This window comes from Schistocerca piceifrons, chromosome X, assembly GCF_021461385.2.
Source record: "Schistocerca piceifrons isolate TAMUIC-IGC-003096 chromosome X, iqSchPice1.1, whole genome shotgun sequence".
NCBI lineage: Eukaryota > Metazoa > Arthropoda > Insecta > Orthoptera > Acrididae > Schistocerca > Schistocerca piceifrons.
In genome coordinates, this window is record NC_060149.1 from 795,147,703 (window position 1) to 795,173,658 (window position 25,956).

The window sequence follows — 25,956 nt, forward strand, 5'->3', positions numbered from 1 at the left end:
CAACTGCACCAGACACTTCGCTTGTATAGGCGTGTATTTGAATACTTATGCCAATACCAGTTTCTTTGGCGCTTCAGTGTATGTTCTGTAGTTCGATCGCTATCTTATTTCAGAATGGCCGATTTAGAACAGTGGCTCCCATCCTCAGATCATATGTCACAATTAGAGTAGCCTGCCTTAATGGAACTGTCAGTTCAGTCCTACATACGACAGTCATGTATATGGCAGTGAACTGCGAACTCCTTATATTAGTCTTCTGACGTTAGTGTATACCGTTGTTTTCATAGTTTTCACGTACGTTTCACGGACGGGAGGCCGGGATGTGTGTCTATGCGTGTATAATGGTAACGGCCAAGGAAGGAATTGGAATTTTTTTGTGATTGTAAGTTGATACGAAATGAAGTAACATTTCTCTTCATTATATCATGTCTGGTAAAAATATTATTGACGTCAGTAGTGGAAAGAACCTTTACTGACGGCAGTGTTGTGAATAACATGTTTAACCTTCTTGAGTCATCTTCGGCTCTCCAGCATCTAGCTAGGAAGGTAGTTGCAAGTCGATGTCAAGCGCTCTAACAGCATTGATGGTGTTTGCGAGATTGTTTAGCTATAGCCAAAGTTACACGCAGAACGGAAGTTTACCGGCGGACGCGAAGCTTAGCTTGTTACTGTCTGAAGCCGGCTGTGACGTGCTTCCTCTGGTATCAAACGGCTTTCGCTCAACTGGCACACTCCATTCCAGTTTATAACGCCTGAAAAACAACATTCAGTACTGATCTTTAATTATCTGGTAGAAATACGTACGCTACAGAGCTCGGACTTCCATATATTCCAGCAGTAAATAAAAAAAGTATAATCCATAGAACTGACACATGGCTCTTCGGAGCAACCTGAGTAATTTCGGACTGTATTGATGTTGAAATATGGTTACTTGCTTGTAAGTTTTGTTGCTGTATTGACAGTTCAGAAGCTGAATGTTAGCAGTTCTTCTGGTCTCAATAATATTGGAAACGAACTCTTTAAAGATGGATGAACAAAAAGAAGTCATTCTAGTGTGCAACATATGAGCAAGGTAAGCTCTCTCCAGATGTTGAGAAAAAGCATTTTTTTCCCATTCTTCAGAAGGGAAGTGCTTATAAATTTAAATATTACAGAAACCCCTGTAGTTACATATCTGTTAACCATAATGATCAATATTGTTCCACGTCGAGTAGAACAGAACATAGAATCAGAGTTGTTCGAATATGAGTTGTTCGAATATGAGTTGTTCGAATATGAGTTGTTCGAATATGAGTTGTTCGAATATGAGTTGTTCGAATATGAGTTGTTCGAATATGAGCTGTTCGAATATGAGCTGTTCGAATATGAGCTGTTCGAATATGAGCTGTTCGAATATGAGCTGTTCGAATATGAGCTGTTCGAATATGAGCTGTTCGAATATGAGCTGTTCGAATACGAGTTGTTCGAATATGAGCTGTTCGAATATGAGTTGTTCAGTGAGAATCTAGGAATGGGTAAGCAACATTTGCTCTAAACTTGATTATGGGGGGGAAAATGGAGAGGAAGTTACTTAACATCAATCAGTTAACTTCGAAAAGGGATAAACTGTACTTCATTCGTGTAGAATTTTAAACGTCAGGTACTGTGTAGCAACATGGAATTACAAGAAACAAGTCAGGTACTATTAACTGAAATACAAAAAAAATGTAGAAATTCGTGAAAGTGTGGATCAGGCTGTGGACTATCACATACAGGGTGTCCCAGAAGGAATTGATGATATTCACGGATATGACAGGAACGGTCAAGAGCCAGTGTTTACTAGATGTTTTGCTTCGAATGATCGTTTGTCATATCATCGAATATTGGCCATGCCTCCTGGGACACTCAGTATGAAAACTATTTTCTACTCAGAGGGTCCCCACGTCGGCGATTCGAGTCCTCCCTCGGGCATGGGTGTGTGTGTTGTCCGTAGCGTAAGTTAATGTTAGATTAAGTAGTGTGTAGGCTTAGGAACTGATGACCTCAGCAGTTTGGTCCCATATGAACTTTCCACAAATTTCCAAAATTTTACTGAGAGGGAGCTCTAAAGGAAGTAATGTGGAAGAAACGAAAATGGTAATAAATTTCTTGATAAAGGGGAAAGTACAATGAGACATGATGATACTACTGTTCTGGCAGGCACAAAGACAACCAGAGGCTACATTTAAAATATGCTAGAATTATGGGAAAAATATACAATTTCGAAACAAATATGTCGAAAACGCAAGTAATTACCTTTAGTTTAACAATTAAATTGAATTGGGAATTAATATTGGAAATAGTTTCGTAGAATGACTGCTGTTATTTACTTAATTTAGGAGTAAGGTCGCCTTGGTTACACCAAGAAAATGAGAATTACGAAGTGTAATTTCTGAAGCTATAACTCTTTCAACGAGTAGAATTTTTTAGTATTGCGTTGTAACAGTTAGGAAATAGTTACCAGCAGTGTAAGTATGAAGTTTCATTTGGTAAGCTTATGGAACTTGAAACTAGGGTTCTGAAGGTAAGCGAATTCCGTTTAAGAAATATTACAGGCCCAGGAGAAAGTTAAAATGGACTAATGGGTTAACAACTCAAGGTTTGTCGAAAAGCGGATGAGACGGTAATATGGAAATCCACTGTTATGAGAGGGGTGATATCAACACGGAAAAGAAACGCCAAAAATTCTGTACAGAAAAATCGTTCCTCAAAATAGAATGTGACATAAAAGCTCTAATAGAAAAGTTACATTAGCCTAAAATTTTGCTGCATACAATTATTTTGAGGTAAATCGCTTGTAACTAATTGAAATTAACGAACTGTGAGGTCAAGTAAAATGTTGTTCACATGCCACTGAGATGAGTTTGATACCAAAGCAATTTTGTTTGGCTCAAAATGGCTCTGAGCACTATGCGACTTAACTTCTGAGGTCATCAGTCGCCTACAACTTAGAACTAATTAAACCTAACCAACCTAAGGACGTCACACACATCCATGCCCGAGGCAAGATTCGAACCTGCGACCGTAGCGGTCGCTCGGCTCCAGAATGTAGCGCCTAGAACCGCACGGCCACTCCGGCCGACCAATTTTGTTTCCTTTATGTCCACATACAAGGTGGTCAGAAACACACTGAAAATCTTGCAAGGGTTTTGCAGGGTAGGCTGTGTTGAGAAATAATTGTATAGGAAAAAATTAGAGACGTTTAGCCGTTTTGAGTTAATTAACATTGAAGTTACCCAATCAGGCCTTAGCGCACTCAAATTGAAGCGGCCCGCCAAGGCAGTGTCGCCACACTTGTTCTTAGTTTGGTTTCTTAAAACCGAACAAAAGAGCGAAAGAAAAACTGTACATTGTACGGTAGTAAGGATCGAACCCGAGCAGAAGGCTGAGCTCTCTCGTGCACTATCATCTACGCTGTGAGAACAACTGACGCTAATTGTATCTGGCGGGTCGCTTGAGTTTGCGGACGCAGCAGCTTGATTGGCTAACTTCACTGCTAATTAACCTGGAAACGGCGCAACATATCGAATTGTTTACTTGACAGTTACTTCTCACAAGGGAACCTCCCCATCGCACCCCCCTCAGATTTAGTTATAAGTTGGCACAGTGGATAGGCCTTGAAAAACTGAACACAGATCGATCGAGAAAACAGGAAGAAGTTGTGTGGAACTATGAAAAAATAAGCAAAATATACAAACTGGGTCGTCCATGTGCAATATAGGCAATATTAAGGGCAGCGTGAGACGAGGGGAGCCGTGGTCCTGTGGTTAGCGTGAACAGCTGTGGAGCTAGCGGTCTTTGGTTCAAATCTTCCCTCGACCGAAAATTTTAACTTTTTATTTTCAGTTTATGTGACAAACCCTTATTTTTTCATCACTTTTTTTGGAGTGATTATTACATCCACAAGAAAACCTAAATCGGGCAAGGTAGAAGAATCTTTTTACCCATTCGCCAAGTGTACTAAAGGTGGGTCGACAACATATTCCTGCCATGTGACGCAACATGCTGTCACCAGTGTCGTATAGAATATATCAGAAGTGTTTTCCTGTGGAGGAATCGGTTGACCTATGACCTTGCGATCAAATGTTTTCGGTTCCCATTGGAGAGACACGTCCTTTCGTCAACTAATCGCACGGTTTTGCGGTGCTGTCGCAAAACACAGACACTAAACTTATTACAGTGAACAGAGACGTCAATGAACGAACGGACAGATCATAACTTTGCGAAAATAAAGAAAGCAAAATTTTCAGCCGAGGGCAGATTCGAACCAAAGACCTCTCGTTCCGCAGCTGTTCACACTAACCACTGGACCACGGCTCTCCTCGGCTCATATTGTCCTTAATATTGCCTATGTTAGGCATGGACGACCCAGTTTGTATATTGTGCTTATTTTTTCATAGTTCCACACAACTTCTTCCTGTTTTCTCGATTGATCTGTGTTCAGTTTTTCAAGGCCTATCCACTGTGCAAACTTATAACTAAATCTGAGGGGGGTGCGATGGGGATGTTCCCTTGTCAGCAGAACCTACCCTGCGACATCGTCACAAACTCTCTAGACTATTTCTAACCACCCTGTATAATGCACCAAAAAATGAGAGAAGTGTCACCTTAACTGCGGAATAGTTCTGTTTATTTTGTGTGTGTGTGTGTGTGTGTGTGTGTGTGTGTGTGTGTGTGTGTGTATTTCGTAGTGACAGATAAGCTGGAATACAATGCTCTCACAAAACTGGTAGTTTGGCAATAAACAAGAAAACTTTCTGTAGGCTTACATGAATCTGTTTGAAATGAAGACGGAATCCAAGCTTCACGGTACTCTTCTCGAAGATGGTCGAAATGTGGGACATAACAAAACTTGTAACCACGGATGAAAACTTTAAAAGAGTGTACAAAATGTATTGGGCGACCGACGATAAAGGCGTACGAAACAGATGATGTCATAGGAGTATCAGAAAAATGAGTATGGGGAATAAACGCGAAGAATCAGTTGTGAGAAATCTTTGTACTAAATGGGTGCTGAATTTGCTTAATCCTAATTTTAAAAATGTGAGGAGTAGTGTCAAAGTATTGTTTCATATATTTTAAGAAAATCTGATTCTGAGTGCCGATTGGTTGTTGTGGATGATAGTGTTTCACCACTTCACGCCGGAAACGAACATAAGGCAGTAGATGGAATCCAATGATATGGCAAGGCAAGTCGTATTTCTATGTCTGAAAGACTAAGACTTGTTTTCAGGACGAACTGGTTGAAAAACACTTGCAGTGGCCTGAATAACAGGCCAGCAATCCTGCCTACGAAGGTAATTAGCCAATAGAAAGAGTAAGGGTTTTATGTAACAGTTACTATAACATCCATAGTATTCGCCACCCTGTAATTTTTTACTTCATTCCACTGTTACAAACTTTGTGCGGTGCCAGTTTTGAGTCTAGTGAAGAGCTTACGAGAGAAGTAGACGCAGATTTTGCATGCCGTATGGACAGAGCACATGGCCTGGAAAACTTTGGTCTTTGACTAATAGGGAATTACATCAATAAATATACACGTTCCCGACCGAATACATCAGTATCTGAGCACCAAATACCAGGTGTACCGGTATGAAATAAGCGTTTCTTTGTGTAAATGAAACACAAATTTTGAATTGAAAAGTAAATACATTTTATTCAAAGTACTGACCATTGCTTTCTATACATTTTGACCACCTTCCTGGCAATTTGTGGACACCACGCCAATAGAAATGTTCCTCTTTTGAAGCAAACCAATCAGACATCCAATTTTCGACTTCTTCGTAGGAATCGAAGTGTTCCTCAGCTAATGCGTGTCCCATTGATGAAAACAAGTGGTAGTCGGAAGGGACCAAGTCTGGTGAATACGGCGGGTGGGGTAGCAGCTCCCAGCCAAGTGTTTTGATTGTATCCTGAACCAGTTTTACTTTTGTGTACAGGTGCATTGTCGTGTAAAAAAATTACTTTGCCATGTCTTCTGGCCCATTCTGGTCTTTTTTCGATCAATGCATAGTTAAAATTGATCATTTGTTGTCTGTAGCGATAAGTAGTTTCACCGGGTTTTAGAAGCTCATGATACACCATACCTTTCTGATACCACCAAACACAGAGCATGGTCTTCTTGCCGAATCGATCTGGTTTTGCAGTCGATGTTGATGGTTGTCCCGGATTAACCCATGATTTTTCCCGTTTAAGATTCTTAAAATAAATCCATTTTTCATCGCCAGTAACAATTCGATTCAAATTGATTTTATTTCATGTCTTTGAAGCAAAATTTGACAAATGGTTTTTCGGTTTTCCATCTGTCTTTCATTCAATTCATGTGGCACCCATTTTCCACACTTTTGGATCTTTTCCATAGCTTTCAAACGGTCAGAAATTGTTTGCTGTGCAACATTTAGCATTGATGCCATTTTCTTCTGACTCAAAGTATCATCTTCATCCAATATTGCTTGCAATTCGGCGTCTTCGAACTGTTTTGGTGGCCTTCCACGTTCTTCATTTCTTACATCGTAATCGTTATTTCTGAACCGTTGAAACCATCTTTTGCATGTTACTTCTGATAGAGCATGATCACCATATGCCTCGACAAGCATTCGATGCGACTCTGCAACACTTTTCAAACGAAAACAAAAAATTAATGCTTTCCGCAAATCATCACTTTCTGGTACAAAATTCGACATTGTTAACACGAAGACTTGATGTATACTAAATATCTTTGACAGATCTCATACCAACCAAACAAAAAATATTAAGGCTCGTACACAACAAATGTTCCCTATCGACATATTAGTATCTTAACCTTCGACCATAGATACTAATAGACTGGGCAAGCAGTGCAGCAGCTATACATCTGGCGTGGCTGCAACATAGAATCACGTGACTGTTGGCAGAACGTCGGCGGGAGTTCAAGGCAGCATTCTGATTCTTGATTTCACTTCCAGTATTTCTCAGTGGATTTCCTGCTAACTTCACCACATTAAATGTAGCTTATGTAAACACAGCTAGAAATGATAAATTATTGCATAACCACGGTACAAATTTAGTTTTATAGCCATTACTTCACAATGAACTTTGTGAACTGCTGAAACACTTTCGATGTTCGGCAATATATTCGCCGCGAATATTTCAGTGTTACCAATTATGAGATGCATTCTCTACTAACAATATGCGTTATGCACTGCATAAAATGTAAATATTGCGTGTGGTGTTTTAGTGCCTTGGTTGTAGAAAGTGTTATAGACTTCATAAATCGGCATAAACAACGAAACCTGTAACGTAAACACACGTGTTCACATCGAATGTAACGAACTCAATTGTGTCGCTCACCCACAAAACGTAAATCAGTTTCATTTGAAAGCTCTTTTTTGGTTTAAACAGTTTGTTTCGTAGATGTATCAAATAAGATATCTACAAAATCAGTACCTACTTACATGAATACTTGTTCCACAGATCATGAATACGATACTTCGCAATGATGTGTCAGTTTAGTGAAAGGTAGACCTATCATTACATGACAATTCTTCCAATCACTTATTTATACCTAAAAAATCGTCTACTGAGTAGGAGCTGTCATTCATAGATTATTTTAGTTTGATTTTAAATGCTGGTTGGCTATCTGTCAGGCTTTTAATGCTTTTTGGTAAATGACCAAAGATTTTTGTAGCAGCATATTATTTATCCCATACATTACAGCTTATTATCTGGAAACTAACATAGGTCATACAACTACCTTTTTGCAAATGGTATTCAGTATTTGTTTCTGATATTCGTATGTTTTGTAACTGGGAAGTACAAAATAAAACTAAACCCTGATGAGAAATCAAACCCCTAACTTGTTTCTGCAAATTGTTCTTTAAAATAATACCAGCATAATTCACCCCTTTTTGTACCAAAGTCAGATTTAATCCAGGATAGTAAAAATCATCCTTTCTTCTTATGTAGTAACAATGCACATTGCCATTGCTTTTGGAGTGGGAAGGGTTATTGGTAATAAATATCTCTTTCTCTCTCTCACACACACACACACACACACACACAATATATGGTGTGTGTGTGTGTGTGTGTGTGTGTGTGTGTGTGTGTGTGTGTGTGTATATCTTCTTCAAAGTGCTTCGAACAGATGCGTGTGTGCGCAGTAGGCTTGAAATCTTTTCGTTTCACTGCCTGTATCCACATCTGCCTGCACCCTTCATCCTTTGGAAACCTATACGAAAGAGAAAAAGCAGCTTTGTAGCTTACCATTTCAAGAAATATATACGATTGCAATGTGCGCCTGGAAACACACACAGCACTTCAAACCGCCAATTTACGTAACTGTGGCGTTCTGGGTAAGGATATGATACACACAATAGTTTATCAGTATTCAAGAAATGCCGCTAAATTGTACTAATAATACTTAGACGTGAAATTTAATGTTACTTCGCTTCACAAAACGCTCGGTACAACCATAAGCACAACAGGATACCACCATTGTTTTGCCAATAGTCACGTGGTATAGCAGTAGAGATGTTGGTGCCACGAAATATACTTCATGACCAGTCTACCAATATCTATGGTCGAAGATCTTAACGCTCATTTCATACCGGTACACCTCTCTTTCGAACGAGAGGGAGGGCACTCAGTTTCGGTAGTTCGTGTAGCAATGTTGACCATTGTGCTGTGGTGGTGTAACGGTTAGCATTTCTGCCTATAAAAAAAAATTTTAGCAAGCAAGAAGACCCGGGTTCGAGTCCCGGCCGCAGCACAAATTTTAAAACATTTATTCTGCTTCGATAATTAACGGAGACAAATCGTTATAACTGTGAACACAGTCGAAGGATGGTGTAAAGTGACGTAGATATCTAGTTCCATGGTAAATAGTGCAAGACGTCGCCTTGGACGGCAGTAATTACCGTGCGCTAGCCCGTCTGGCGGCACTCGAGCGTCCACTAGGGCGAGACCACACGGCCGTCCTTCAGCGCGATCTAGTCTAATCAGGCTGTAGAGTGCCGAGGGAGCCGGCGGGAGCTGCGGACAGCAAACCGCGCTGTACTGGCCGCTTTACACAGACAAAGCGCGCTTTGCCGCGGTGGAGGTCGAGCCTCGAGTGGCGCCACCTGCTCTGCTGCAGAAGATTCCCTAACCAACCCCTGCTGCCAGTCGGCAGGAGCCCGAGCTTCTGCCAAATAAGCTCACAACAAACTGACTGAAATTACTAGCGTTCTTATCAATGAGTAGTAAAATGCCTAAGGAATTATACCAGGAACATCTCAAGGATAAAAATTGTTTTCTTATACAATTAATTAACAGGAATAACTCACAATTCTTACACTGGATTTCCTGTTGCTCTAATTTTCGGAGACTGTACGTGATACTCGTTGGCCTAACCTAGATTTAAAAATTGTTATTGTACTACTTTAACCTGCAGTACTGCCCGTGGTTAAACGTTATATACACTACAGGCCATTAAAATTTCTACACCAAGAAGAAATACAGATGATAAACGGGTATTCATTGGACAAATTTATTATACTAGAACTGACATGTGATTACATTTTCACGCAATTTGAGTGCATAGATCCTGAGAAATCAGTACCCAGAACAACCACCTCTGGCAGTAAGAACGGCCTTGATACGCCTGGGCATTGAGTCAAACAGAGCTTGAATGGCGTGTACAGGTACAGCAGCCCCCATGCAGCTTCAACACGACACCACAGTTCATCAAGAGTAGTGACTGGCGTATTGTGACGAGCCAGTTGGTCGGCCACCACTGACCAGACGTTTTCAGTTGGTGAGAGATGTGGAGAATGTGCTGGCCAGGGCAGCAGTCGAACATTTTTCTGTATCCAGAAAGGCCCGTACAGGACCTGCAACATGCGGTCGTGCATTATCCTGCTGAAATGTAGGGTTTCGCACGGATCGAATGAAGGGTAGAGCCATAGGTCGTAAAACATCTGAAATGTAACGTCCACTGTTCAAAAGTACCGTCAATGCCAACAAGAGGTGACCGAGACGTGTAACCAATGGCACCCCATACCATCACGCCGGGTTATACGCCAGTATGGCGATGACGAATACACGCTTCCAATGTGCGTTCACCGCGATGTCGCCAAACACGGATGCGACCATCATGATGCTGTAAATAGAACCTGGATTCATCCGAAAAAATGACGTTTTACTATTCGTGCACCCAGGTTCGTCGTTGAGTACATTATCGCAGGCGCTCCTGTCTGTGATGCAGCGTCAAGGGTCTCAGAGCTGATAGTCCGTCGTGCTGCAAACGTCGTCGAACTGTTCGTGCAGATGGTGGTTGTCTTGCAAACGTCCCCATCTGTTGACTCAGGGATCGAGACGTGGCTGCACGATCCGTTACAGCCATGCGGATAAGATGCCTCTCATCTCGACTGCTAGTGATACGAGGCCGTTGGATCCAGCACGGCGTTCTGTATTACCCTCCTGAATCCACCGATTCCATATTCTGCTAACAGGCATTGGATCTCGACCAACGCGAGCAGTAATGTCGGGATACGATAAACCACAATCGCGATAGGCTACATTCCGACGTTTATCAAAGTCGGAAACGTGATGGTACGCGTTTCTCCTCCTTACACGAGGCATCACAACAACGTTTCACCAGGCAACGGTGGTCAACCGCTGTTTGTGTATGAGAAATCGGTTGGAAACGTTTCTCATATCACCACGTTGTAGGTGTCGCCACCGGCGCCAACCTTGTATGAATGCTCTGAAAAGCTAAACATTTGCATATCACATCATCATCTTCCTGTCGGATAAATTTCGCGTCTGTAGCACGTCATATTTGTGGTGTAGCAATTTTGATGGCCAGTAGTGTATATAAAATCAAGCCCAGACATGTATTTATTCCAATCTTGTGTTAGTCTCTCTCTCTCTCTCTCTCTCTCTCTCTCTCTCTCTCTCTCTCTGTGTGTGTGTGTGTGTGTGTGTGTGTGTGTGTGTGTGTGTGTGTGTGTGTGTGTGTGTGTCATCACCCCTACCGCAATAGGAGGTTGCTGGTTCCTACACCCACATTTTTTATTTCTAGATCGTAAGTACACTCATGCTCATAAATTAAGGATAATGCTGATGCATAGTCAAACAACTCTCTGGTGGGTGGTTTGCGGGTTTAAATCACCTCGGGGTATGATCATGCGGTTCATTTGACCTGCAGTCGTCGGACGGTGGCGCTGGCAGTAGTCCACATACGAAGAGGTGTGTTGGTGCATGTCAGAGTGCGGTGCAGCGAGTAAGTGTGCATACGTTTTCAGACGTGCTAAGGGTGACTGTGTGTTGAAAATGGCTCAAATAATACATATTGATAAAGTTATGAGGGTTGGAATACTAGAGCGACTGGAGGCTGGTCAAACACAGCAGGTCGTAGCACGAGCCCTCCGTGTGCCACAAAGTGTGATCTCAAGATTATGGCAGCGATTCCAACAGGCAGGAAACGTGTCCAGGCGCTAGAGTGCGGGACGTCCACAGTGTACAACACCACAAGAAGACCGATATCTCACCATCAGTGCCCACAGACGGCCACGGAGTACTGCATGCAGGTAGCCTTGCTCCGTACCTTACCGCAGCCACTGGAGCAGTTGTCTCCAGACACACAGTCTACAGACGACTGAACAGACATGGTTTATTCGGCCGGAGACCTGCTAGGTGTATTCCACTGACCCCTGCTCACAAGAGAGCCCTTAAAGCCTGGTGTCAAGAGCACAACACACAGTCATTGGAACAGTGGTCCCAGGTTATGTTCACGGACGAGTCCAGGTATAGTCTGAACAGTGATTCTCGCCTGGTTTTCATCTCGCGTGAACCAGAAACCAGATACCAACCCCTTAATGTCCTTGAAAGGGACCTGTATGGAGGTCGTGGTTTGATGGTGTGGGGGAGGGATTATGATTGGTACACATACAGCCCTGCATGTCCTTGACAGAGGAACTGTAACAGGTCAGGTGTATCGGAACGTCATTCTGCACCAGTATGTCCGCCTTTTCAGGGGTGCAGACGATCCCACCTTCCTCCTGATGGATGATAACGCACGGCCCCACCGAGCTGCCACTGTGGAGGAGTACCTTCAAACAGAAGATATCAGGCGAATGGAGTCGCTTGCCTGTTCTCCAGACCTAAATCCAATCGAGCACGTCTGGGATGCTCTCGGTTGACGTATCGCTGCACGTCTTCAAACCCCTAGGACACTTCAGGAGCTCCGACGGGCACTGGTGCAAGAGTAAGAAGTTATACCCCATCATCTGCTCGACCACCTGATCCAGAGTATGCCAACCCGTTGTGCGGCCTGTGTACGTGTGCATGGTGATCGTATCCCATATTGATGTCGCGGTATATGCGCAGGAAACAGTGGCGTTTTATAGCACATGTGTTTCGGGACGGTTTTCTTAACTTACCACCAATACCGTGGACTTTGAGATCTGTGCCATGTGTGTTCCCTATGTGCCTATGCTATTAGCGCCAGTTTTGTGTAGTGCCACGTTGTGTGGCACCACATTCTGCAATTATTCTTAGTTTATGAGCATAATATGTTGGTTGGTTAATTTGGGGAAGGGGACCAAACATCGAGGTCATCGGTTCCATCGGATTAGGAAAGGAAGTCGGCCGTGCCCTTTCAAAGGAACCATCCCGGCATTTGCCTTAGGCTATTTAGGGAAATAACGGAGAAACTGAATCTGGACGGATGGACGCGGGTTTGAACCATCGTCCTCCAGAACGTGAGTCCAATGTGCTACCCACTGCGCCACCTCGCTCGGTAACTAATCTGTGTACCAAATTCGGTTGAAATCGTTCCAGGTGTTTAGGATGATCTGTTTACCCGTGGCTTTGTCCACGTACGCTTATTTTAAATACATTTAACATATTACACGCATATTTGCACAAATGTTTCACCTGTGTTGGGTCTTGCCCACTTGTCTCGTATAGGATGCCTAGGGGCTGCTGCGTTCTCGGAGTGCTATACAACGAATCAAACAAATAACATTAGTAGTTTTATTTCTGTAAAGCAGATTGACAATACTTAACTTTGGATTTAGAAAAAGTGACGCAAGCAATGGGCGACATGCAATGTAAATCAGAGTCCGTGCTATACACGATGTTCAAACAACCAATGGATATGGATCACTACAATCTGATGTCATAGCACTCTCAGCTAGGCCGTGTTAATACTCTGCGAATCCTGTCCACTACTACCCGGGCGAGGCAGCCAGGAGTGGAGCTTGCATTCACTTCGGCTAGATGTCACTCCTATCCTGGTGCGGTCCAAATCAGCGCACCATTGGCCGACTTTGTTTCACCGCCTTCTCTGGTCTTGCGTTCTTCTTCTTCGTTCCGGCGCTTGTGATTCAGCCAGAACAACTTGTATATAGCAAATTTCGTTCTGCAGTTTTATTTCCTCGCAGGTCAGTGTTTGACGTCGTATCTCACGAAGTATGTTCTGTACAGTGATCTAATTTTGCGGGTGGGTCCTGTGGTATACATGGCCACAGTCTGCGAAATGTGTTGTGAATAGAAGTAGAGTGCAATGCGGCACTTTCTGACGCATTTCAGTACTTGACGTCGGACTTTCTTAACTTTTTGTGTCGTCCAGTGATAAAATTGTGCTGGTACATTAGGTGGTATATGTGAATACTGTCTACAAAACGTGTCGTGAATACAGTTAGTAGTAGAGGAGTAATAAATAACCGTTGTGCCTCGGCGGCAGTTTCACTGTATGAACAGCAAAAATGTAGTAAGTAATAAACTTTTTTCCTTTCACCATTTTGTGGGGCTCGTCAGCGATAAAGTTTCATAAAGGTTTGACAGTAAGTGTAATGGTTTTTGTAAATGACTAAGACCTTTCGTTCTCAAATAATGGATCAATAAAGTATGGGTTTTCGAGCGTCGTGGGCTACACTTTTTCATCTCCACAACGATTGATAGGCTACCTTATACAGGGTGTTACAAAAAGGTACGGCCAAACTTTCAGGAAACTTTCCTCACACACGAAGAAAGAAAATATGTTACGTGGACATGTGTCCGGAAACGTTTACTTTCCATGTTAGGGCTCATTTTATTACTCCTCTTCAAATCACATTAATCATGGAATGGAAACACACAGCAACAGAACGTACCAGCGTGACTTCAAACACTTTGTTACAGGAAATGTTCAAAATGTCCTCCGTTATCGAGGATACATGCATCCACCCTCCGTCGCATGGAATCCCTGATGTGCTGATGCAGCCCTGGAGAATGGCGTATTGTATCACAGCCGTCCACAATACGAGCGCGAAGAGTGTCTACATTTGGTACCGGGGTTGCGTAGACAAGAGCTTTCAAATGCCCCATAAATGAAAGTCAAGAGGGTTGAGGTCAGGAGAGCGTGGAGGCCATGGAATTGGTCCGCCTCTACCAATCCATCGGTCACCGAATCTGTTGAGAAGCGTACGAACACTTCGACTGAAATGTGCAGGAGCTCCATCGTTCATGAACTACATGTTGTGTCGTACTTGTAAAGGTACATGTTCTAGCAGCACAGGTAGAGTATCGCGTATGAAATCATGATAACGTGCTCCATTGAGCGTAGGTGGAAGAACATGGGCCCAATCAAGACATAACCAACAATGCCTGCCGAAACGTTGACAGAAAATCTGTGTTGATGACGTGATTGCACAATTGCGTGCGGATTCTCGTCAGCCCACACATGTTGATTGTGAAAATTTACAATTTGATCACGTTGGAATGAAGCCTCATCCGTAAAGAGAACATTTGCACTGAAATGAGGATTGACACATTGTTGGATGAACCATTCGCAGAAGTGTACCCGTGGAGGCCAATCAGCTGCTGATAGTGCCTGCACACGCTGTACATGGTACGGAAACAACTGGTTCTCCCGTAGCACTCTCCATACAGTGACGTGGTCAACGTTACCTTTACCGCAGCAACTTCTCTGACGCTGACATTAGGGTTATCGTCAACTGCACGAAGAATTGCCTCGTCCAGTGCAGGTGTCCTCCTCGTTCTATGCCTTCCCCAGTCGCGAGTCATACACTGGAACGTTCCGTGCTCCCTAAGACGCCGATGAATTTCTTCGAACGTCTTCTTGTCGGGACCCCTTCGTTCTGGAAATCTGTCTCGATACAAACGTACCGCGCCACGGCTATTGTCCCGTGCTAATCCATACATCAAATGGGCATCTGCCAACTCCGCATTTGTAAACATTGCACTGACTGCAAAACCACGTTCGTGATGAACACTAACCTGTTAATGCTACGTACTGATGTGCTTGATGCTAGTACTGTAGAGCAATGAGTCGCATGTCAACACAAGCACCGAAGTCAACATTACCTTCCTTCAATTGGGCCAACTGGCGGTGAATCGAGGAAGTACAGTACATACTGACGAAACTAAAATGAGCTCTAACATGGAAATTAAGCGTTTCCGGACACATGTCCACGTAACATCTTTTCTTTATTTGTGTGTGAGGAATGTTTCCTGAAAGTTTGGCCGTACCTTTTTGTAACACCCTGTATATACCTACCTACGTGTTTTTTTTGTTTTTTTTTTCATGGTATAAACTATCTCTATTACAAATTCCATCCAAATGCTTCCAACCGTTTCAGCGTGAAGAGGTAAAACAAACAAAAACACACACATACACATACACACACACACACACACACACACACACACACACACACACACACACACACACAGAGAGAGAGAGAGAGAGAGAGAGAGAGAGAGAGAGAGAGAGAGAGAGAGAGAGAGAGAAGGGGTGGGGAGAGGGGATTGACATAACGGCATGGTTGTGGATTTAGTACACTTTAGGCAAAGGCTTTAGTTAAAACACTTGCTTGCTATCGAAATCCGTGAACATTTAAATAACTTAAACTGTAAATACGGAGGTCCTAAAGTAAACGGTAAATTTAGATGTCAGTATCATTTTATGGCGTCTTGGACAAAGTGAAGAGTAGTAGTCCGTCTACGTACCAATATAATCTCAATCTGCGGCGGGCACTAATGACGGCGTAGTTGAGCGCCGCACAAATCCATCATCGTCATAATCATCAATTTGCGGCCTCGCCAAACTGCTGGTACAGCTGTAGCTCTCTGTCTTCTGACCCTGCCAGCCATTGGCGCCCGTGAAACGCTGGATTACGCACGTCAGCACAAAACAAAATTTATTAACAGCTCATACACAGCCACGGAATTATCAATCTTTTGAATATTCTGGAGCGTCTCTCGCAATATTTGTGACATTTTCAAATCTAGTACATTTGGAGCCAGTGCGACGTCGGTTTGCGACTGTGAAATACACGTAATTGGCTTACAGTCGTCAAAGAAGTGTCTAATTGGATCCTTCATCACCAGGAAATAGAGGTTATATTATGATTCGATGGTTTTCCAGTTACCAGATGTAAAGTGGTGAATTGTTAGAACAAAGATTGTAACAAATTAATTGTTCATTTAGGAATGTCAATTTATTTTATAATTATCGTGAAATAGAGCTTAACTTCATAGTTTCGGAACTGTAAACTACTTTGAGGCATTTACAGTGACATGTTGTAGTAATTATCCTTTGTTCAAATTTTTCTCACTCATCCGTTTAATTTTGCTATGTATTTTTCTACCATTTCTCTTTAAACACTATGCTATGCAGTGGGAATGACGTAGCCCAAAACATCCCTAATATTTCGTTATCAGCCGGCCGCGGTGGCCGTGCGGTTCTAGGCGCTCAGTCCGAAACCGTGTGACTGCTACGGTCGCAGGTTCAAGTCCTACCTCGGGCATGGATGTGTGTGATGTCCTTAGGTTAGTTAAGTTAAAGTAGTTCTAAGTTCTAGGGGACTGCTGACCACAGAGGTAAGTCCCATAGTGCTCAGAGTCATTTGAACCATTTCGTCATCAGTTCAATTTGTCAACATGAGGATTTCGGAAAACTAGTGAATGCTTAGAGACGAATGTTTTTCTTCAAGATCAATTTATCGGTTGACATATAGGTGATAATTTACCTCAGAGGCGCTTTTTCAGTGGCGTCAGACAGCGGATAGAATGAGTAAATTGATATAAAACATACCAATGTTCACAGTGAGACTACTTTCTGACAAATGTAGAGAAACGTGATAACAGTGAAACCGACGTCTCCACCATGCTCGGTACGATTTCAAGAAAGTGAACTGAAGCAGTACTGTTCTGATAGGCTTCTGTACACTTTCGCAAAACAAAGGCCAAAAATGTACAGCATACACTATGAACGTTGACATACACTGTTTAAATGGACTCGTCTTTTCACGAACGTCGAATGCTATTACAATAAAGGAAAAACCACATACTGAACCAAAATACTGTTAGTTGCGTCTAAGTCTCGGTAGGTGTAAAAATCGTGGAACACGTGCAGAAAATAATCGATCCTTTCCATCAAATCATTCTCCAAATAAGTCAATTCCTCATCTTGAAGAAATTCTAAAATACCACTCGCTTCATTTACCTGTAACCATTTCCTCCAGGCAGGCGTGAAAAGTCTAATCAAAATTCAGTGTTGTTCACGGTCTTCAGTTTTTCTTTATTTTTTTCCATATTTTCTGTCTTTGGAATAAAGGACTGCCACAACATTAAATAAAAAACAGGCAGCTGAGAGGAACACTTCGATCAGACTGTGTATAACAGTCCGTAACATATGTAATGTTAGGATGGAAATACTGAGGAGTACCCTTTGGTCAATAGCCATGGTCCTCAACAAGCTCCATTCGTAGGCCGAAGAAAATTAAACATATGTAAATGTAGTTTTGTTACTTATCCGTGACTTACATTACTGTATAGGAGGTGGACTGGCAGGGCAGCCTTTGCTTTCAACAGGATAAAGTCGCGCGGAGTGGCAGCGCGGTTTGAGACGCCACGTCACGGATTGCGCGGCCCCTCCAGCAAGAGGTTCGAGTCCTCCCTCGGCCATGAGGGTGTGTCTTGTTCTTAGCATAAGTTAATTCAAGGTAGATTAAGTAATGTGTAAGTCTAGGGAACGATGATCTCAGCAGTTTGGTCCCTTAGGAATTGACACACATTTGAACATTTCTTTGAACAGGATAAACAGCGATGAATTCAGGACATCTCAGGTCTGCTTTTTGAAGATGATGATAGTAGGGGACGCCTGGTAACTGTCGGTAATGAAATTGGGTTGAAAAGGTACTGGAGAGGATATTACTGGAAAAAGTACGAGAGATGTATGTGGGGGAAAAAACTGATAGTTGGGTGTAGGAATTGGGGAATCGTAAATTGTCATTTACGTGGGAATGATGGACGGGGGGGGGTGGGGGCCTATAGCCTCTGTTTTGGATAGAAAGTTTTAGTTTGGTAGGATGGATGGAATTTAAAAATTTATTCATGGTCTGCGAGGGAAATGTGGTTGAACTATTAGCCGTTTGTAGACGAAAGGAAGTGCGGATGTGCTGTCATAGCCACGGCGGCAAGCCAGGGTTCTCAAGAGATTCCAATTTACTGGAGACATGCGGAAGGCGAAGGTGTTCTGCGTGTTTGAGAAAGTGAGGCTTCACAGAATGCGGATGGGAAAAGGTAGTCGGATGTAGTAAGCAAGGTGGAGTGCGTGTCGTACCTCCATTTGGAGAGTGTGTTAAAACTTGCGAGAAACGAAGACCCACGCTACGTTTCCGTAGATGAAACTTCTGTTTGACAGGGATCAATTGACGTTCTCCACATGCTTGTGCTGAATTTGGTGTTTAAGATTTTAAAGCGAACGTTACCCTTACTGAGAAGACACACTGATAATTCTTCCGTCGATTTATGTGGCACGCTGCAGAGTCTTGTCACCCTAGTTCGGCCGGCCGGAGTGGCCGTGCGGTTCTAGGCGCTACAGTCTGGAACCGAGCGACCGCTACGGTCGCAGGTTCGAATCCTGCCTCGGGCATGGATGTGTGTGATGTCCTTAGGTTAGATAGGTTTAATTAGTTCTAAGTTCTAGGCGACTGATGACCTCAGAAGCTAAGTCGCATAGTGCTCAGAGCCATTTGAACCATTTTCGAACCCTAGTTCGACTGTTTTATTACGAGCAACATCTGGACGCGTTGTGGACTTTACATTACGTTCGTGACGATCACTGAATATTCGTTCGCACTGCGACCGCCCGTGTTATCGACTGCAGCTGTGCATAACTGGAGCACTGTTTATTTTTCATTATAATGAAATAACGCTGCAGGACCTTATGATCTTAAAGTTCGCTACTAGGGGTAGTGCTGCTTAAAGAACAGAATTACCACTGTGAGACATAGTTTTTTCTTGAGAACACAAAAATCTATAAACGATTTGTTTGCACCGTTCTTTCGGAAGAATTGTACGTAATGCACTCCGTTGGACCTGTCTCTGGGCTAGAGCGGTCATGTTTATACACAAATCAAAAAAAGGTTTGCCTCTCCTCGGTTCCGAAAGTTCCAGAAGCTGTACAGAAAACTGGAATAGAGATAAACATAAACATCATTTCCGCCTATTTATTGCTCATGAAAACCACACATTGCATGTTGTACCGCCATACATCGAGACCTTCAGAGGTGGTGGTCAAATTTGCTGCCAACACCGGTACCTCTAATACCCAACAGCACGTCCTCTTGCATTGATGCATGCCTGCATTCGTCGTGGCATACTATCCACAAGTTCATCAAGGCACTGTTGGTCCAGATTGTCTATTGTCTAACTCCTCAAGGGCAATTCGGCGTAGATCCCTCAGAGTGGTCGGTGTGTCACGTCGTCCATCAACAGACCTTTTCATTCAATCTCAGGCATGTTCGATAGGGTTCATGTCAAGAGAACATGCTGGCCACACTAGTCGAGCGATGTCGTTACCCTGAAGGAAGTTATTTGCAAGATGTGCATGATGGGGGCGCGAACTGTCCTCCATGAAGACGAATGCCTCGTCAATATGCTGCCGATATGGTTGCACTGTCGGTTGGAGGATGGCATTCACGTATCGTTCAGCCGTTACGGCGCCTCTCATGACCACCAGCGGCGTACGTCGGCCCCACATAATGCCACTCCAAAACAGCAGGGAACCTCCACCTTGCTGCACTCGCTGGACAGTGTGTCTAAGGCTTTCAACCTGACCAGGTTGCCTCCAAACACGTCTCCGACGATTGTCTGGTTGAAGGCATACGCGACACTCATCGGTGTACGTCCGTCAACATGCTTCGCTACATCAGAGTATCATCAGCTTCTTCATACCATATTTTCAAAACTAGGGAACACTGTAACATCTGGTCCTAGCTAGATGGAATAGCATCCTGTATTTTCAGTGATGGTACGAAGTTAAATATGGATGTTTGAACACTGGGCGTGTGTTTGCCTAATTTAAAATTGAAAAACAGTGAAACGTGTCAAGAATATGTCGTACATTATGCAAATTGCCACCATCCAGCGATACTGCCATTTCTGTTAAAATATCGAAAATGTGATGGGCCTCTTGTCATAACGTTTAAATACGTTTTGTGAACTTTTTCGTACATGCCTTCAGCAGAATGTAATACTTGAATTACTGTTGTTCACTCTCAAAACCTTCCGGTCACGTTGCGTAGGCCACAGCATACAAACGACTTGTCGAAATGATTATGTTCCTGAACAAATACACAAATTCAGTTTTATTTAACGTATCGTTTCTCTGTTTGTCAGCGAGATTTTGTAGTAGCACCATGTAAGGTCGAAGCCTGAAACTTTTTTCCGTCTACTACAAGGGGCAGTCAAACGAAAACGAGACAGACAAAAAAAAGTAAGTAAATTGTTCGTAACTTTAAAAGTAATCGTGATGACTATTAATAAATTGATCCCACTGTGAGATAAGGCGGCCATTGCCTTCATGGACAAATGTTTGCGGTTGCCTACGGAAACGTGGTTGTACCCAGTCGTGCACCGCTTCTTCGGAAGCGAATGGACAGCTACGAGTGTCTTCCTTCAGGGCTCCAAAAATATGGCAACAGCGTTGGGAAAGATTGGTACTGTACGGAGGATGTACAAGGGCGTCCCAGCAAAACTTCTGCAACTTACTCGAAACAATTTTGACACCATGTTAGCGAGCCTATAGGTTTTGGCTACGCTACAGAATTTTTGCTGGGAAGCCCTTACACATCCTCCATTAAGTCCCGATCTCTCCCCATATTATTTACAGGTTTTTGGAACGCTGGAGAAAGACATTTGAGGCCATCGATTTGCTTCGGACGAAGGCGTGCACGTCTGGGTACAGTTATGGTTCCGCAGACAACCGGAAACATTTTTGCATGAAGGCATCGGTCGTTTTCTCTCACAGAGGGATAAATTTATTAACGGTTATCACAATTACTTTTGAAGTTATAAACTGTTTATTTACTTTTTTTCCGTTTGTCTCATTTCCATTTGACTGCCCTTAAACAAGGGGTGTTAAATAAGTAATGCAACACATTTTTTTCTTGGCCAGTTACCGTTTAAGAAATGCAGTATTTGTTGTGGGACATAGTGGAATATTTCTCCTTCAGCCCTTGTCGTTCATAAAGTTCCGGTAGGTGGCGGTGCTATACATGGCCTTCAAAATAGCGTCCGTAAATGAGGTGCGTTCCAAGCAGAGAGCTGTCATTGAGCTTCTTTTGATGGAAAACCAGATCATCGCAAATGCTCGCAGGCGCTTGCAGAATGTCCACGGAGACCTGACAGTGAACAAAAGCACGGCGGGTCATCCGGCGAGGCGTCTGTGATCATCGCAAACCTGCCCCATCTCCCACGTGCCGGCCGGCGACACACAGCAGTGACTTCCGCAATGTTGGGACGTGCGGACACTCTCATTCGAGGTGATCGACGGATAACAATCACGCACATTGCTTCCCATTTGGACGTCTCTGTTGCTCGAGCTGACCCACTCGTGCACCAGTTTCGGGTACTCAAAGGTGTGCGCCCGCTACGTCCCTAGCCACCTAACAGAGGACCATAAAGAGCAACGAACGACCATCTGTGCGGAGCTGCTCCCCGCCAGAAGCAGTACGTGGATTATCGAGAGGTTACTGATGCAGCAACACTGTGGCTCCAACGTCGACCAGTGTAGTGGTACCACGTGGGCATAAAGGTGGAAGCCCGTTGCACTGAACGGAGATTATGTTGAAAAATAGTGTTTTGTAGCCAGAAGAGAGGGACTAATACACTACTGGCCATTAAAATTGCTACACCAAGAAGAAACGCAGATGATAAACGGGTATTCATTGGACAAATATATTATGCTAGAACTGACATGTGATTACATTTTCACGCAATTTGGGTGCATAGATCCCGAGAAATCAGTACCTAGAACAACCACCACTGGCCGTAATAACGGCCTTGATACGCCTGGGCATTGAGTCAGAGCTTGGATGGCGTGTACAGGTACAGCTGCCAATGCTGCTTCAACACGAGACCACAGTTCATCAAGAGTAGTGACTGCCGTATTGTGACGACCCAGTTGCTCGGCCACCATTGACCAGACGTTTTCAATTGGTGAGAGATCTGGAAAATGTGCTGGCCGGGGCATTAGTCGAACATTTTATGTATCCAGAAAGGCCCGTACAGGACCTACAACATGCTGTCGTGCATTGTCCTGCTGAAATATAGGGTTTCACAGGGATCGAATGAAGGGTAGAGCCACGGGTTGTAACACATCTGAAATGTAACGTCCACTGTTCAAAGTGCGGTCAATGCGAACTGGAGGTGACCGAGACGTGTAACCAATGGCACCCCATACCATCACGCCACGTGATACGCCAGTATGGCGATAACGAATACACGCTTCCAATGTGCGTTCACCGCGATGTCGCCGAACACGTATGCGACCATTATGATGCTGTAAACAGAACCTGGATTCATCCGAAAAAATGACGTTTTGCCATTCGTGCACCCAGGTTCGGCGTCGAGTACACCATCGCAGGCGCTCCTGTCTGTGATGCAGCGTCAAGGGTAACCGCAGCCACGGTCTCTGAGCTGATAGTCCATGCTGCTGCAAACGTCGTCGAACTGTTCGTGCAGATGGCTGTTGTCTTGCAAACGTCCCCATCTCAGGGATCGAGACGTGGCTGCACGATCCGTTACAGCCATGCAGATCAGATGCCTGTCATCTCGACTGCTACTGATACGAGGCCCTTGGGATCCAGCACGGCGTTCCGTATTACCCTCCGGAACCCACCGATTCCATATTCTTCTAACAGTCATTGGATCTCGACTAACGCGAGCAGCAATGTCGCGATACGATAAACCGCAATCCCGATAGGCTACAATCCGACCTTTATCAAAGTCGGAAACGTGATGGTAGGCATTTCTCCTTCTTACACGAGGCAACACAACAACGTTTCACCAGGCAACGCAGGTCAACTGCTGTTTGTGTAAGAGAAATCGGTTGGAAACTTTCCTCGTGTCAGCACGTTGTAGGTGTCGCCACCGGCGCCAACCTTGTGTGAATGCCCTGAAAAGCTAATCATTTGCGTATCACAGCATCGTCTTCATGTCGGTTAAATTTCGCGTCTGTAGCACGTCATCTTCGTGGTGTAGCAATTTTAATCGCCAGCAGTGTATGATGTATTGGAATCTTGAATGAAACCAACCTGCTGTCAGAAAAAAATGAGTTCGATTACTTATTGAATGCCCTTCGTATTTAGATGACGAGGAATCCGTACACCGCAAAAAGCCTTTCACTTGAGGTTTTGCATTGTATCCCACCCAAGCGGGTGTAAAAATATTGATTCTCATTCCAGTGGCTGACCAAGAATATAAACAGTGGGTTACATTATATTTTTCCATAATCTTCGTATATCTTAAGATGTTCCCTTCAGGCTGACACCGGTAATGTTAATGAGAATAAAATTGCGTTACAAAGGAGAGTGGAATTAATAATCAGTTTACCTTATTAGCTTGCTTTGGATGTGGCCGGATTGTAATGGCAAGACAAATAGCAGCAGTCGGGCAGCAGCTCGGAGTGTCTGCGCAGCTGACGTCGGCGCGCGCTAGCAATCGGGTGTTTATTGTGTTACACGGCCGCTGCTGGAAATACGCGCCCTCGCTTGGCGCAGCGTCACTGCGTTTAAAGTCCACAATTACCTATCATCGAGTCAATCGTGTCACGTGCCCGACAGACTGCACTGTTTACCCGATTAATGTATGCGCAAATAAACTTCTATAAAAGGCCAGAGACAATAAGGTGCTTCTGCCATAGTCTTGCCTGCCTGGTATAACGAAATTCGGACTCGTTGGTCTAGTGGTAATCCGGCACGGTAGCTCAGCGTGTTGGGTCAGAGGGCTGTCTGCCCTCTGTTGTAAAAAAAAAAAAAATAAAAAAAAACTGCGAAATGGTTGTAGGGTGGAGGGGACCAAACAGCGAGGTCTGGGGACCGAACCGTACAATAACGATAGGTTCGGTGTGGGGCGGCGAAGCAGTGAAGTGCACTGCGGTAGTCGTGAGGTTGCGGACCACTGCGGCTGCGGCGGGGACGGAGCCTCTCCGTCGTTTCTAGGTGCCCGGTTAACATAACAAATCATAAATGACTGCTGGAAAACTGCAGAATACAAACCCATTAATTACTAACAACAGCTCATTTTTATTCGCCTTTGGAAATTTTGTCCAGAAAGATACAAGGATCTGATGATAAATTACGCAGCAGCCACAGCAAATACGTTCATTCGTTTGAACTTCATTCGAAAAGTAGGATATGGTACCCTCTGAATTTCTAGTCATTATAATACCCAATTAACCCAGTATTTATTTGGTTCTCTAGATACGTACTTTGACAGAGCTGTTTGTTAATGGAAAAAATGGCCCATAAATTGGCAAACGGTTTACAGTTACCACCCACTCCATCGTACTGTTCAGAAAAATAATTCGCTGTTTCTCCCTTCTCAACTTAAAAATTAAATTACTGGGAAGTAAGAGTGAAAGTTTGTCTTCCAGAACTATTAACCATGACGCTTGCCCTTTTCTCGGATAAATGTCCCCATTTCAGGTGTCTTCCGTTTACATTTTTCTGTTTGTATCGTTTCTCCTGGCTGTCCACTTACTCTAGTGCAGTAGTGGACAACACACGGGTGACTTCACTGCTAAGGAATATTTCCTCAGACGAACCAATAAAACGTGCGCCGCCTTAAGACTTGCTAACTGTGGAGAAATGGCGGCAATAAAAAGTTCGCTGATTAGATTCCCCGAAGGGGCTGTGCACATTGGTGTGGGTTTTCGTAGGTCGTCGTTAAAGTGCTACTCGTGTTCTCTTCTGTTGGTAACTATGCATCATTATCACAACATGGCCATAGCGTTCACGGTACCTCTCGGGCAACAGCAGGAACCGTTGCATGTTCTGTTATTATTACACAAAAAATAATTAACTGTTACAATATATAAACGAATTGTGCATAATGTCTCACCCTGAATACGGATGGCCATCAATATTCCCACTCCCCGACGCACAGCACGTATTACGTATGCGTATTTCCCGGTGACAAACATTTCTTCTGCAGTGACTGCAAGACGTTATTACGTGCGTGCGCACTCGCAACAAAGCTCCATAGCGATGTCTACTACACACACTGAACAGCCAGAACATTATAACCACCGTTCTACTGTAGATATAAACCCATCCAGGAGACAGCAGCGTCACCTGGGGGAAATAACTGCTAGCCAGACATGTACGATGCTTGTAGAATCAATGACGGTGCAGTCCGTGTATAGGATGGGGAAGGCGCGCGGTCTGTCTGAATTTGACCGAGAGCAAATTGCACGAAGAGAGCTGTGGCGAGTGTCTTCAACACGGGGCGAAACCAGGGTGAAACCACGTCCAGATGAAATGAAATGTCGTGTGACGAGGGCCTCCCGTCGGGTAGACCGTTCGCCTGGTGCAAGTCTTTCGATTTGACGCCACTTCGGCGACTTGCGCGTCGATGGGGATGAAATGATGATGATTGGGACAACACAACACCCAGTCCCTG

At 43.8% G+C, this 25,956-nt stretch overlaps 1 protein-coding gene and 1 non-coding gene across 2 annotated transcripts in view; both read left to right on the forward strand.

Annotated features, from left to right (window-relative positions):
- LOC124721558 (calcium/calmodulin-dependent protein kinase type 1-like) overlaps positions 1-25,956 on the forward strand; it is a 496,340-nt gene that overhangs the window by 264,988 nt on the left and 205,396 nt on the right. The window lies entirely within an intron of this gene.
- Trnay-aua lies at positions 8,677-8,764 on the forward strand. The gene is given in 2 exon segments: positions 8,677-8,713; positions 8,729-8,764. It is a non-coding gene; the product is annotated as a tRNA-Tyr (tRNA).